We start from the raw sequence: 11,296 nt of genomic DNA, 5'->3' as shown, positions 1-11,296 counted from the left end.
CCCTGTATAAGTCATACGTCACTGCAAAAGTCCCTGGCAGGGGTTAGGAGGAAGCAGTTGGGTCAAAAGGTTAAGAGGGGAATGATAAATGCAGGGACAAGAGACTTCCTGTTTGTACATAGTGCAGAGAAAAGAGCACAGTGCAATATAATAAGATGACTGCAATGTGTTGAGAGGATAAAAAACTTTGATGTGAGGAGAAGGAGTGCATCTTTAAATATAGACCAAATTTAGTGTTTTGGATGCAATTCATAGTCATGTTATCACTATACTACATATAACATAGCATCTCCCTCTGTTAGTAACAATGAAGTATTCTGTAGTACCATGAAATTAGTTTTTTTTTGCATATAACAACTAATTGGTTCTCATATGCATACAATCAATGAATATAATACAAGTTATACAATTCTAGTTATCATTATGTTTAGCTTCTCCTTCTCTATACCATGCAGTCCACAGATTGAACTACATGTACAATGTTATAGGTTTCCATTAAGCAACATCAGTGTGAACATACCCTTACTATCATTGTGGAGTAAGAGGGGCAGACTACATGTCTGTGCACGTACTTTAGTATGTACCTATTTATAAACAAATCTGACCTTACATAAAAGTAGACAAAAGAAGGGAACCATATATAATATTAATGATAAAACATAATTTTTATTGTTAAGCCATTAAAATGCAAATAAGAGAAAGGCGCTAAAATATAAATAACAGAGTGTCCAATAGGAGGAATACTAGTCCTATGCAGAGGGTAAATGAAAAGAAGCATCGGGCGAAACGTATGTCGGGGTGAGGGGGAACGACTAACCTGTCCAGAAAATCTTCTCCAGTGGCAAATTGTGTCTAGTTAAAGCGCATTATATTTTACTACTACTTAGCATATTGAATTTAATGATCTATCCATCTACTGCACATTCATTGCATTTCTATGCTTGCCTGCATATTACCATGATTTTTACTATCGTATACTCTACAGCAGGGGCGTAACTACCGTGGTCGCAGGGGTCGCCAGTGCGACCAGGCCCGGCAGGTCAGGGGCCCGGGCCCGGCAGGTCAGAGACATCCAACACCATGTTGCAGTGCAGGAGATTTCTCCTGCACGGCAACAGTATCTAGGGGGAGGGGGCAGCCGGGGCATGTGAGACACAGGAAGCAGCTCCAGTCAGCATGGTGAGACTGTCATCTTCTGCTCTGCAGCCCCGGGACAGAAGGTGAGAGCAGGGGGGAGGTGCGGGACAGAGCCGCAGTCAGGAGAAGCTGCAGCCGATTTACATCAGCCACCCCTAGAACCAAAACAATACAGGAAGAATCTAACTCCAGATGAAGAAACCAAGGCAAAAATTATTATTAAAATATGCCTTTATTTATGGGTGCGGCAATGGTTACAAAATTTATTAGAATTTATATATCATATGTTTACAATTAATACAATTATTTATAAAAATTATATAAAATGGCGCGGCACCAGGATTATAAGGTATGTCTAATATTCCTTTTCCCCCTCCTATATCAGAATAATCTCCATTATGCTACATATAAAACACTCCATTTCACGTGGTAAAATCTATTAGTAAATAATCAATCTGTGAAAACAAAGAAATAAATAACAAATATATAATAAGGTGCAAAACTATTTGCATAAATAAAGTGGCCAAGTGCATTAAATCCAAATATAATCGTTTTTAAAGTGCCAAAGTGAAAAGGAGTTTGCAAACCACTCAATAGGTGCAAACAGTGACAGCCTATGCTAAATCCACGTGTTTAAATAGCCTATATAGCAGCAGTATATTCACCTGAGGGGGATACAGCCTGTGCCTGCGTCTCGCCCGACGCGCGTTTCGGAAAACCGTTATCCTTCGTCAGGATAACGTCGTCCCCTGACGAAGGATAACGGTTTTCCGAAACGCGCGTCGGGCGAGACGCAGGCACAGGCTGTATCCCCCTCAGGTGAATATACTGCTGCTATATAGGCTATTTAAACACGTGGATTTAGCATAGGCTGTCACTGTTTGCACCTATTGAGTGGTTTGCAAACTCCTTTTCACTTTGGCACTTTAAAAACGATTATATTTGGATTTAATGCACTTGGCCACTTTATTTATGCAAATAGTTTTGCACCTTATTATATATTTGTTATTTATTTCTTTGTTTTCACAGATTGATTATTTACTAATAGATTTTACCACGTGAAATGGAGTGTTTTATATGTAGCATAATGGAGATTATTCTGATATAGGAGGGGGAAAAGGAATATTAGACATACCTTATAATCCTGGTGCCGCGCCATTTTATATAATTTTTATAAATAATTGTATTAATTGTAAACATATGATATATAAATTCTAATAAATTTTGTAACCATTGCCGCACCCATAAATAAAGGCATATTTTAATAATAATTTTTGCCTTGGTTTCTTCATCTGGAGTTAGATTCTTCCTGTATTGTTTTGGTTCTAGTTCGGTTCTATACTGTGGTTACCACAGAAGTTGCTACACAGTGCACCCTGGTGGGCCTATGGTGTTTGGATATTAATATATAATAATTTTTCTTTGCACATATATATATAGATTGATATTAGAATACATTGCCACCAATTAGTGTACTGTGATATTTATTATCAGCCACCCCTGTAACAGAGAGGAGATTGTGAGTTGTGTATATGAGCTGGTATCTGGTGTGTGTGTGTGTGTGTGTGTGTGTGATATCTGTAGTGTGTGTGTGTGTGTGTGTGTGTGTGTGTGATATCTGTAGTGTGTGTGTGTGATATCTGTAGTGTGTGATATCTGTAGTGTGTGTGTGTGTGTGTGTGATATCTGTAGTGTGTGTGTGTGTGATATCTGTAGTGTGTGTGTGTGTGTGTGATATCTGTAGTGTGTGTGTGTGAGATATCTGTAGTGTGTGTGTGTGAGATATCTGTAGTGTGTGTGTGTGATATCTGTAGTGTGTGTGTGTGTGTGTGATATCTGTAGTGTGTGTGTGTGATATCTGTAGTGTGTGTGTGTGTGTGATATCTGTAGTGTGTGTGTGTGTGTGATATCTGTAGTGTGTGTGTGATATCTGTAGTGTGTGTGATATCTGTAGTGTGTGTGTGTGTGATATCTGTAGTGTGTGTGATATCTGTAGTGTGTGTGTGTGTGTGATATCTGTAGTGTGTGTGATATCTGTAGTGTGTGTGTGTGTGTGATATCTGTAGTGTGTGTGTGTGTGTGTGATATCTGTAGTGTGTGTGATATCTGTAGTGTGTGTGTGTGAGATATCTGTAGTGTGTGTGTGATATCTGTAGTGTGTGTGTGTGTGTGTGTGATATCTGTAGTGTGTGTGTGTGATATCTGTAGTGTGTGTGTGTGTGATATCTGTAGTGTGTGTGTGATATCTGTAGTGTGTGTGTGTGATATATGTAGTGTGTGTGTGTGTGTGATATATATATAGTGTGTGTGTGTGTGATATCTGTAGTGTGTGTGTATGTGTGATATCTGTAGTGTGTGATATCTGTAGTGTGTGTGTGTGTGATATCTGTAGTGTGTGTGTGTGTGTGATATCTGTAGTGTGTGTGTGTGATATCTGTAGTGTGTGTGTGTGTGATATCTGTAGTGTGTGTGAGGCAGGGGCGTAATTACCACAGTCGCAGCGGTCGCCGCTGCAAGCGGCTCTGGCAGGTCAGGGGCCCATGTGTCCCCTTGAGCCTGTCTCCCTTGTCCCCTTATGCTTGTGTCCCTTGTCCCCATGTGCCAGTCTCCCTTGCCCATTAGTCGCTGTGTGTCCCCATGTGCCTGTCTCCTTTGTCCCCTTGTGCTTGTGTCAGTCTCTCTTGCCCACTAGTCCCTGTGTGTCAGTCTCCCTTTCCCACTTGTCTGTGTCCCCTTGTGCTTGTATCCCTTGTCCACTAGTCCCCATGTGCCCCTTGTGTCAGTCTCCCTTGCACACTTGTCCCCGTGTGCCCCTTGTGTCAGGCTCCCTTGCCCACTAGTCCCCTTGTAACCTTCTCCCCTGCCTCCTAGCCCCCATGTGTCCCCTTGTGCCTGTCTTCCTTGCTCCCTAGCCCCCCTATGTTACCCTTGTGCCTGTCTCCCCTAGCCCCCTTGTGCCCTCTCCCTTGCCCCCTCGTCACCATTTGCTCATGTCTTTCTCACTGCCCCTGTATGGAGGGGCTACATTATACTATGAGGGGGCTGCGTTGTATTCTATGGGGGTTACATTGAGTTGTATGGCAGGGCTGCAGGGGGGGGCCCCATTTGGAAGTTCGCACCGGGGCCCATAACTTTGTAGTTACGCCACTGCTCTACAGTATGTGGGATTCATGATTAAGTAACCATGCATATTTTATGCATAACCCCTGCTGGTAATACTGACATCTATAGATTCATTTATCCCCTTCTTTTGGTTTACCTTCTGGATAAGATTAGTCTCCCCCCCATTGAACACTTTGTTATTTAGTCTTTTAGTGCCTTTCTCTTATTTGTATTTTAATGGCTTAACAATAAAAATTACATTTTATCATTCATATTATACATGGTTCTCTTCTTTCGGCTACTTTCGTGTAAGTCCAAATTTGGTTGTATATTATGTGAAGTGCCATAGCTTGCTCCACTTTGGACACCATTGGATTTAATTTAGTATCTACGTAGCATAGACTTGCTCTTAAATAAGAAACCAAATGATAGGAATAACTCAATAGTACTTGTACTTTTAAGTCTGCACAACAGCAGAACTTTTCATAAAATTACTTTTAAGTCTGCACAACAGCAGAACTTTTCATAAAATATATATAGGACCCGATTCATAATGACTGGTGTTGTTCACAATGGTCTTGATGGTGAGATGGGGTGGAGTCAGATGCTCCTGATTCATGAAATGGTGTTGTTTACTTGTGTATTTCTGAGAAAGTCCTTGACAAGGCCTTTGAATGATAACCAAGCGTTCATCGTTGATGTGCTGCCTAATCTGTAGACCATCTAACACTCTGTCCTTTATTTTTTCAAATGACAGGCTAGGAAATGCCAAAATAAGGTACTTGAAAGAAAGAGACTGGTACTTGAGGTACCACTCTCTTTCAGTTGGCAAAGCTGTAACGAATTGCTTCATGATCATGAGACCCAGTTTCATGTGTAGAGATGGGAATATAATGTTCTTTCTGTCCTGTTAACAAGTGGCTCATGTAGAATGTTTGGGTCACCAGGTTTGAGGTCACATCTTAGAGTTCAATTCTTTCTCCACTCAATGATTTTCCCGAGTTCTGTTGTCCCATATGCACAGAAAACAAGTGTACTTGGTGTTTCCACGTTGCTGACTTCTTAGCATACTATTTTAAGGTCAACATAGATGATACAATTGTGTTTGTGATATTGCAACAACTCAATGACTCTCTTTATGTCTCCTTATTTTTCATAAAGAGAAAATGAATAGCTAATTGACGCTGCACCAAATAAATTGTGGAAGAGGACACACTCTAAGCTCTGCTTTGAGCCATTCATGAACAGTTGCCATTCATTTGAATTATAGGTTGGAATTCCCAATTCAATCATGTAAGTGTTAGGGCTAGCGGAACGCACCGAGTAAATATAGAGGTTTATTATAATTGGTGCACCGTGCAGGAGGAACCTGCTGCTAGTAAAAGGTGGCACTGTTTGGCGGTATAGACTAGCTCTGTTACTTCACAGAGTAGCCGTGAGAGGAAAGCACTGTGCCCTGTTTGCCTCACAGGAGCACAAGCTTACTGCCGAACTGATAGCAGTCAGTGGTTATGCACACATGCAATCTCCTCACCGGAGGTGCCGGAATTCTAGGGGCTTATTTCAGCCGGGTCCCTGAATACATTCATGCAATCTCCTCACCGGAGGTGCCGGTATTCTAGGGGCTTATTTCAACCGGGCCCCTGAATACATTCATACATAACCACACTGGCGCAAAGTGTTATGATCCCAATGGCAGGGGACCTCAAAGATTACAGCAAAGTCTGCAAAACATAAATACCAGCTCATAGGGAAGTGGTAACTAGGCTGACCATATACCTGATCCTAGCGCAAACACTAACAGCAGCCGGGGAACGTGCCTACGTTGGTCCTAGACGTCTCGCGCCAGCCGGAGAACTAACTACCCCTATCAGGGAAAATAAGACCTCTCTTGCCTCCAGAGAAAAGACCCCAAAATAATACAAGCCCCCAACAAATAATAACAGTGAGGTAAGAAGAAAAGACAAACGTAAGAATGAACTAGATTTAGCAAAGAGAGGCCCACTGACTAATAGCAGAATATAGTAAGAAGACTTATATGGTCAGCAAAAAACCCTGCAAAATATCCACGCTGAATATCCAAGAACCCCCAAACCGACTGACGGTGTGGGGGGGAGAATATCAGCCCCCCTAGAGCTTCCAGCAATAACAGGAATCACATATTGTACAAGCTGGACAAAAAATATGAACAATGCAAATGATCAAGAGTACGAAAGCAGGACTTAGCTTATCTTGCAAAGAACCAGGACCTGAAGACAGGAGCAAACAGAAGTGAACTGATTACAACGATGCCAGGCACTGGACTGAGAATCCAGGAAGTTTAAATAGCAACACCCCAAGCCTAACGAAGCAGGTGAGCACCAACCTGGTAAAAGACAATCCAAGTGCCAAATCACTAGTGACCACAAGAGGGAGCCAAAAAGTATAGTTCACAACAGTACCCCCCCTTTAAGGAGGGGTCACCGAACCCTCACCAAGACCACCAGGGCGACCAGGATGAGCAGCGTGGAAGGCACGAACCAAATCGGCCGCATGAACATCAGAGGCGGCCACCCAGGAATTATCCTCCTGACCATAGCCCTTCCATTTGACCAAATACTGGAGCCTCCATCTAGAGAGACGAGAATCCAAGATCTTCTCCACCACGTACTCCAACTCGCCCTCAACCAACACCGGAGCAGGAGGCTCAACAGCAGGAACCACAGGCACAACGTACCGCCGTAACAAAGACCTATGGAACACGTTGTGAATGGCAAACGACACCAGAAGATCCAAACGAAAAGAAACCGGGTTAAGAACTTCCAAAATTTTATAAGGACCAATAAAGCGAGGCTTAAACTTAGGAGAGGAAACCTTCAGAGGGACATACCGAGAAGACACCCAAACCAAATCCCCAACACGAAGTCGGGGGCCCACACCGCGGCGGCGGTTGGCAAAACGCTGAGCCTTCTCCTGTGACAACTTCAAGTTGTCCACCACATGATTCCAAATCCGCTGCAACCTATCCACCATGGAATCCACCCCAGGACAGTCAGAAGACTCAACATGACCCGAGGAGAAACGAGGAAGAAAACCAGAGTTGCAGAAGAATGGCGAAACCAAAGTAGCGGAACTAGCCCGATTATTAAGGGCAAACTCCGCCAATGGCAAGAAGGTCACCCAATCATCCTGGTCCGCAGAAACAAAACATCTCAAATAAGCCTCCAGTGTCTGATTAGTTCGCTCCGTTTGACCATTAGTCTGAGGATGGAAGGCAGATGAAAACGACAAATCAATGCCCATCTTAGCACAAAAAGATCGCCAGAATCTGGACACAAACTGGGATCCTCTGTCGGACGCGATATTCTCCGGAATGCCATGTAAACGAACCACATTCTGAAAAAACAAAGGAACCAGATCGGAAGAGGAAGGCAACTTAGGCAAGGGTACCAAATGGACCATCTTGGAAAAATGATCACACACCACCCAGATGACAGACATTCCCCGAGACACCGGAAGATCAGAAATGAAATCCATGGAAATGTGCGTCCAAGGCCTCTTCGGGACGGGCAAGGGCAAAAGCAACCTGCTAGCACGAGAACAACAAGGCTTAGCCCAAGCACAAGTCCCACAGGACTGCACAAATGACCGCACATCCCGTGACAAGGAAGGCCACCAAAAGGACCTAGCCACCAAATCTCGGGTACCAAAAATTCCCAGATGCCCTGCCAACACCGAGGAATGAACCTCGGAAATGACTCTGCTGGTCCATTTATCAGGAACAAACAGTCTGTCGGGTGGACACGAGTCAGGTCTACCAGCCTGAAATCTCTGCAACACACGTCGCAAATCCGGAGATATGGCCGACACGATCACTCCCTCTTTAAGAATACCAGCTGGCTCCGAGACTCCAGGAGAATCAGGCACAAAGCTCCTAGAGAGAGCATCAGCCTTAACATTCTTCGAACCAGGCAGGTATGAGACCACAAAGTCAAAACGAGAGAAAAACAATGACCAACGAGCCTGTCTAGGATTCAGGCGCTTAGCAGACTCGAGATACATCAGATTTTTGTGATCAGTCAAGACCACCACACGATGCTTAGCACCCTCGAGCCAATGACGCCACTCCTCAAATGCCCACTTCATGGCCAACAACTCCCGATTACCAACATCATAGTTCCGCTCAGCAGGCGAAAACTTCCTAGAGAAAAAGGCACATGGTCTCATCACAGAACAACCAGAGCCTCTCTGCGACAAAACAGCCCCAGCACCGATCTCAGAAGCATCCACTTCAACCTGAAAGGGAAGTGAGACATCAGGCTGGCACAAAACAGGCGCCGAAGTAAACCGGCGCTTCAGCTCCTGGAAGGCCTCCACGGCTGCAGGAGCCCAATTAGCCACATCAGAACCTTTCTTGGTCATATCCGTCAAAGGTTTAACAACGCTAGAAAAATTAGCGATAAAGCGACGGTAGAAATTAGTGAACCCCAAGAACTTCTGAAGACTCTTAACAGACGTGGGCTGAGTCCAATCATGAATAGCTCGGACCTTGACTGGGTCCATCTCCACGGCAGAAGGGGAGAAAATAAAACCCAAAAAGGAAACCTTCTGCACTCCAAAGAGACACTTTGAGCCCTTCACAAACAAAGCGTTATCACTAGTGTTGAGCATTCCGATACTGCAAGTATCGGGTATCGGCCGATACTTGCTGTATCGGAATTCCGATACCGAGATCCGATATTTTTGTGATATCGGGTATCGGTATCGAAACAACATTAATGTAAAAATGTGTAAAAGAGAGAATTAAAATAAAAACTAGATGGGTATTTCCTGAAGGAACTACAGATAGTGCTTTGGAATGGTGCCCGGGCTGCCCCTGCAAGACTTTCACACTTGGGTGCCCCTCAGGCGGTCCGATTTGGTGGGTTGGGTCAATCTGGGTCTGATTTTGTGGGCGGGGTAAATCTAGGTCCGATTCGGTGGGCGGGGTCACTTTTGGTCCGATTCTGTGGGCGCGGCCACTCTGGGTCCGATTCGGTGGGCGGAGCCACTCTGGGTCCGATTTGGTGGGCGGGGCACCTTAGGGACCAATTTGGTGGGTGGGGTCACTCGGTCCGATTTGGTGGGCTGGGCACCTCAGGGTCTGATTTGGTGGGCTGGGCACCTCAGGGTCCGATTTGGTGGGTGGGGTCACTCTGGGTCCGATTTGGTGGGCGGGGTCACTCTGGGCCCGATTTGGTGGAAGGGGTCACTCTGGGCCCGATTTGGTGGAAGGGGTCACTCTGGGTCTGATTTGGTGGAAGGGGTCACTCTGGGTCCGATTTGGTGGGCGGAGCCACTCTGGGTCCGATTTGGTGGGCGGGGTCACTCTGGGTCTGATTTAGGGGGCGGGGTCACTCTGGGTCCGATTTGGTGGGCCGGGCCCCTCGGGGTCCGATTTGGTGGGCCGGGCCCCTCGGGGTCCGAATTGGTGAGCGGGGTAATCTACTATCTAATTATCTAAGGGCACTTCCGTCTTTCTGTCTCACAACACCGCTACGTCATCATCTCGTGAGACCGCAATGCACTCTTGGGACCGGAGCGCGCAACAAGCATCGGGTACCGGCCACTCCAGGTGCAACAAGCATCGTGTACCGGCCGCTCTAGGAGGTGCAACAACCATCAGATACCGGCCGCTCCAGGAGGTGAGTATGTAACTTTTTTATTTTAATTCTTTTTTTTTTAACAGGGATATGCAGTATACTATGTGACTGGACAATATACTACGTGACTGGGCAGTATAACTACGTGGCTCTGCGCTGTATACTGCGTGGCTCTGTGCTGTATACTGCGTGGCCCTGCGCTGTATACTACGCGGCTCTGCGCTGTATACTACGCGGCTCTGCGCTGTATACTGCGTGGCTCTGCGCTGTGTACTGCGCGGCTCTGCGCTGTGTACTGCGCGGCTCTGCGCTGTGTACTGCGCGGCTCTGCGCTGTGTACTGCGCGTTCTGCGCTGTATACTGCGCGGCTCTGCGCTGTATACTGCGCAGCTCTGCGCAGCTCTGCGCAGCTCTGCGCTTTGTACTGCGCGGCTCTGCGCTATATACTGCGTGGCTCTTCGCTGTATACTACGCGGCTCTGCGCTGTGTACTGCGCGGCTCTGCGCTGTGTACTGCGCGGCTCTGCGCTGTGTACTGCGCGTGTCCGTGCTGTGTACTGCGGGGCTCTGCACTGTATACTGCGGGGCTCTGCGCTGTATACTACGCGGCTCAGCGCTGTATACTGCGCGGCTCTGTGCTGCATACTGCGTGGCTCTACGCTGCGTACTGCGCGGCTCTGCGCTGTATACTGGGTGGCTCTGCGCTGTGTACTGCGCGGCTCTGCGCGGTATACTGCGCGGCTCTGCGCTTTATACTGTGCGGCTCTGCGCTCTGTACTGCACGGCTCTGCGCTGTCTACTGCGCGGCTCTGCGCTGTGTACTGCTCGGCTCTGCGCTGTGTACTGCGCGGCTCTCCGCATTATACTGCGCGGCTCTGCGCTTTATACTGCGCGGCTTTGCGCTGTGTACTGCATGGCTCTGCGCTGTGTACTGCGCGGCTCTGCGCTGTGTACTGCACGGCTCTGCGCTGTGTACTGCACGGCTCTGCGCTTTATACTGCGCGGCTCTGCGCTGTGTACTGCACGGCTCTGCGCTGTGTACTGCGCGGCTCTGCGCTGTGTACTGCACGGCTCTGCGCTTTATACTGCGCGGCTCTGCGCTGTGTACTGCACGGCTCTGCGCTGTGTACTGCGCGGCTCTGCGCTGTGAACTGCGCGGCTCTGCGCTGTGTACTGCGCGGCTCTGCGCTTTATACTGCGCGGCTCTGCACTTTATACTGCGCGGCTCTGCGCTGTGTACTGCGCGGCTCTGCGCTGTGTACTGCACGGCTCTGCGCTTTATACTGCGCGGCTCTACGCTGTGTACTGCGCGGCTCTGCGCTGTGTACTGCGCGGCTCTGCGCTGTGTACTGCGCGGCTCTGCGCTGTGTACTGCGCGGCTCTGCGCTGTGTACTGCGCGGCTCTGCGCTGTGTACTGCGCGGCTCTGCGCTGTGTA

At 47.2% G+C, this 11,296-nt stretch overlaps 1 protein-coding gene across 1 annotated transcript in view; it reads left to right on the top strand.

Moving 5' to 3' along the window:
* Positions 1–1,166: 1,166 nt before the first annotated feature.
* Positions 1,167–11,296, top strand: part of LOC143807923 (uncharacterized) — an 81,460-nt gene continuing 71,330 nt past the window's right edge. The window contains exon 1 of the mRNA XM_077290020.1: positions 1,167–1,220. The gene's annotated coding sequence lies outside the window, so the exon portion shown is untranslated. The remainder of the gene's footprint in view (positions 1,221–11,296) is intronic.

The sequence above is a fragment of the Ranitomeya variabilis genome, chromosome 2, assembly GCF_051348905.1.
Source record: "Ranitomeya variabilis isolate aRanVar5 chromosome 2, aRanVar5.hap1, whole genome shotgun sequence".
Classification (NCBI taxonomy): domain Eukaryota; kingdom Metazoa; phylum Chordata; class Amphibia; order Anura; family Dendrobatidae; genus Ranitomeya; species Ranitomeya variabilis.
Note: the sequence above shows the minus strand (reverse complement) of the source record. Positions and strands in the feature narration are given on the sequence as shown.